This window comes from Nycticebus coucang, chromosome 6 (genome assembly GCF_027406575.1).
Source record: "Nycticebus coucang isolate mNycCou1 chromosome 6, mNycCou1.pri, whole genome shotgun sequence".
Classification (NCBI taxonomy): domain Eukaryota; kingdom Metazoa; phylum Chordata; class Mammalia; order Primates; family Lorisidae; genus Nycticebus; species Nycticebus coucang.
Window position 1 is genome coordinate 34,571,113 of NC_069785.1, and position 4,486 is coordinate 34,575,598.

A 4,486-nucleotide genomic window follows, 5' to 3' on the forward strand; every position below is an offset into this window, starting at 1 on the left:
AATCCTAGTAAATGTGGAATGTAAAGGTCTTAGCAAAATAACTAAGAAAATGCTACAAAAGCTATGTTAACTAATGTGATGAAAATGTGTCAAACGATCTATGAACCAAGTGTATGGTGCCCCACAATCATGCTAATGTACATAGCTATGGTTTAATAAAAAAAATAAATAAAATAAAAAAAACAAAATCAAATCAGAGATCCATGAAATTGAAAACAAAAGAATCATTCAGAAAATTAATGAAACAAGGAGTTGGGTTTTTGAAAAAATTAATAAAATAGACAAAACATTGCCCAGACTAAGGAGAAATAGAAAAGTAAAATCTCTAATAACCTCAATCAGAAATGATAAAGGGGAAATAACAACTCATCCCACAGAGATACAAGAGATCATCTCTAAATACTACCAGAAACTCTATGCCCAGAAATTTGACAATGTGAAGGAAATAGATCAATATTTGGAATCACACCCTCTCCCTAGACTCAGCCAGGAAGAAATAGAGCTCCTGAACAGGCCAATTTCAAGCACTGAGATTAAAAAAACAATAAAAAATCTTCCAACCAAAAAATGCCCTGGTCCAGATGGCTTCACACCACAATTCTATCAAACGTTCAAGGAAGAGCTTATTCCTGTACTGCAGAAATTATTCCAAAAAATTGAGGAAGAAGGAATCTTCCCAAACACATTCTATGAAGCAAACATCACCCTGCCAAAACCAGGAAAAGATCCAAACAAAAAGGAGAATGTCAGACCAATCTCACTCATGAATATAGATGCAAAAATTCTCAACAAAATCCTAGCCAATAGATTACAGCTAATTATCAAAAAAGTGATTCATTATGATCAAGTAGGTTTCATCCCAGGGATGCAAGGCTGGTTTAACATACACAAGTCCATAAACGTTATCCACCATATTAACAGAGGCAAAAATAAAAATCATAAAATCCTCTCAATAGATGCAGAAAAAGCATTTGATAAATCCAGCATCCTTTTATAATTAGAACACTGAAGAGTATAGGCATAGGTGGCACATTTCTAAAACTGATTGAAGCTATCTATGACAAACCCACAGCCAATATTTTACTGAATGGAGTAAAACTGAAAGCTTTTCCTCTTAGAACTGGAACCAGACGAGGTTGTCCTCTGTCACCTTTACTATTCAAAATAGTGCTGGAAGTTCTAGCCAATACAATTAGGCAAGACAAGGAAATCAAGGGAATCCAAATGGGAGCAGAGGAGGTCAAACTCTCCCTCTTTGCTGACGACATGATCTTATACTTAGAGAACCCCAAAGACTCAACCACAAGACTCCTAGAAGTCATCAAAAAATATAGTAATGTTTCAGGATATAAAATCAATGTCCACAAGTCAGTAGTCTTTGTATACACCAATAACAGTCAAGACGAGAAGCTAATTAAGGACACAACTCCCTTCACCATAGTTTCAAAGAAAAGGAAATACCTAGGAATATACCTAACGAAGGAGGTGAAGGACCTCTATAAAGAAAATTATGAAATCCTCAGAAAGGAAATAGCAGAGGATATTAACAAATGGAAGAACATACCATGCTCATGGATGAGAAGAATCAACATTGTTAAAATGTCTATACTTCACAAAGCAATCTACCTATTCAATGCCATTCCTATCAAAATACCAACATCGTACTTTCAAGATTTGGAAAAAATGGTTCTGTGTTTTGTATGGAACCGGAAAAAACCCCGTATAGCTAAGGCAGTTCTTAGTAATAAAAATAAAGCTGGGGGCATCAGCATACCATATTTTCGTCTGTACTACCAAGCCATAGTGCTCAAGACAGCATGGTACTGGCACAAAAATAGAGACATAGACACTTGGAATCGAATTGAAAACCAAGAAATGAAACTAACATCTTACAATCACCTAATCTTCGATAAACCAAACAAGAACATACCTTGGGAGAAAGACTCCCTATTCAATAAATGGTGTTGGGAGAACTGGATGTCTACATGTAAAAGACTGAAACTGGACCCACACCTTTCCCCACTCACAAAAATTGATTCAAGATGGATAAAGGATTTAAATTTAAGGCATGAAACAATAAAAATCCTCAAAGAAAGCATAGGAAAAACACTGGAAGATAGTGGTCTGGGGAAAGACTTCATGAAGAAGACTGCCATGGCAATTGCAACAACAAAAATAAACAAATGAGATTTCATTAAACTGAAAAGCTTCTGTACAGCTAAGGAGACAATAACCAAAGCAAAGAGACAACCTACACAATGGGAAAGGATATTTGCATATTTTCAATCAGACAAATGCTTGATAACTAGGATCTATAGAGAACTCAAATTAATCCACATGAAAAAAGCCAACAATCCCATATGTCAATGGACAAGAGACATGAATAGAACCTTCTCTAAAGATGACAGACGAATGGCTAACAAACATGAAAAAATGTTCATCATTTCTATATATTAGAGAAATGCAAATCAAAACCAGCCTGAGATATCATCTAACCCCAGTGAGAATGGCCCACATCACAAAATCTCAAAACTGCAGATGCTGGTGTGGATGTGGAGAGAAGGCAACACTTTTACACTGCTGGTGGGACTGCAAACTAGTACAACCTTTCTGGAAGGAAGTCTGGAGAAACCTCAAAGCACTCAAGCTAGACCTCCCATTTGATCCTGCAATCCCATTTCTGGGCATCTACCCAGAAGGAAAAAAATCCTCTTATCATAAGGACACTTGTACTAGACTGTTTATTGCAGCTCAATTTACAATCACCAAAATGTGGAAACAGCCTAAATGCCCACCAACCCAGGAATGGGTTAACAAGCTGTGGTATATGTATACCATGGAATACTATTCAGCTATTCAAAAAAATGGAGACTTTACATCCTTCGTATTAACCTGGATGGAAGTGGAAGACATTATTCTTAGTAAAGCATCGCAAGAATGGAGAAGCATGAATCCTATGTACTCAATTTTGATATGAGGACAGTTACTGACAATTAAGATTATAGGGGGGAGGAAAAGCAGAAAGAGGGATGGAGGGAGAGGGGTGGGGCCTTGGTGTGTGTCACACTTTCTGGGGGTAAGACATGATTGCAAGAGGGACTTTACCTAACAATTGCAATCAGTGTAATCTGGCTTATTGTACCCTCAATGAATCCGCAACAATAAAGAAAAAAATGACATCTTGCAATTGTGTTCGCAGCCGCCGCAGCGCCGCCATCACTGTCTAACGCCAGTGCCGCCTCTAGCTCTCCCAGCTCCAGCCAAAGGAGAAAGGGGGTAAGTAAGGAGGTCTTTATACCATGGCTCCTACAAAGCGGACTGCCCGGTGGTAAAGCACCCAGGAAGCAACTGGCTACAAAAGCCGCTCGCAAGAGTGCGCCCTCTACTGGAGGGGTGAAGAAACCTCATCGCTATAGGCCTGGTACTGTGGCACTGCGTGAAATAAGACCTTATCAGAAGTCCACTGAACTTCTGATTGGCAAACTTCCTTTCCAGCGTCTGGTGCAAGAAATTGCTCAGGACTTTAAGACAGATCTGCGCTTCCAGAACGCAGCTATTGGTGCTTTGCAGGAGGCAAGTGAGGCCTATCTGGTTGGCCTTTTTGAAGACACCAACCTGTGTGCTATCCATGCCAAACGTGTAACAATTATGCCAAAAGACATCCAGCTAGCACACCGCATACGTGGAGAACGTGCTTAAGAGTCCACTATGAAGGGAAAACATTTCATTATCAAAAAAAAAAAAAAAATTCTCTTCTTCCTGTTATTGGTAGTTCTGAACGTTAGATTTTTTTTTCCCCCATGGGGTCAAAAGATACTTAAGTATATGATTGCCACTAGAAAAATAGGGGACAGAAATCGGGTATTGGCAGTTTTTCCATTTTCATTTGTGTGTGAATTTTTAATATAAAATGCGGAGATGTGCAGCATTAATGCAAGTCAAAATGTTTCAGTGAACAAGTTTCAGCAGTTCAACTTTATAACAATTATAAATAAACCTGTTAATTTTTTCTGGACAATGCCAGCATTTGGATTTTTTTAAAACAAGTAAATTTCTTATTGACAGCAACTAAATGGTGTTTGTAGCATTTTTATCATTCAGTAGATTCCATCCATTCACTATACTTTTCTAACTGAGTTGTCCTACATGCAAGTACATGTTTTTAATGTTGTCTGTCTTTTGTGCTGTTCCTGTAAGTTTGCTATTAAAATACATTAAACTGTAAAAAATATAAAATAAAATTAAATTAAAAATGACATCTTAACAATGTTGAGTCTTCTTATTTATAAACATGGAATATTGTTCCATTAATTTAGTTCTTCTGTGATTTCATTTATCAAGAGTTTGTAAATTTCTTTATGTATATCTTGCCCTTATTTTGTTAGATTTATACATAAATATTTCATTTTGGAAGGGCTATGTAAGTAGTATCACTTTTTTATTTTTTGCTTTTTGAGACAGAGTCTCAAAGTGCTATAGCATCATC

The 4,486-nt window shown here is 37.1% G+C and overlaps 1 pseudogene across 1 annotated transcript; it reads left to right on the top strand.

Moving 5' to 3' along the window:
* Positions 1-3,299: 3,299 nt before the first annotated feature.
* On the top strand, positions 3,300-4,062 carry LOC128588301 (histone H3.3A-like; annotated as a pseudogene). Its single transcript, XR_008380746.1, has one exon. The product of XR_008380746.1 is annotated as a histone H3.3A-like (transcript).
* The last annotated feature ends 424 nt before the right edge of the window (positions 4,063-4,486 follow it).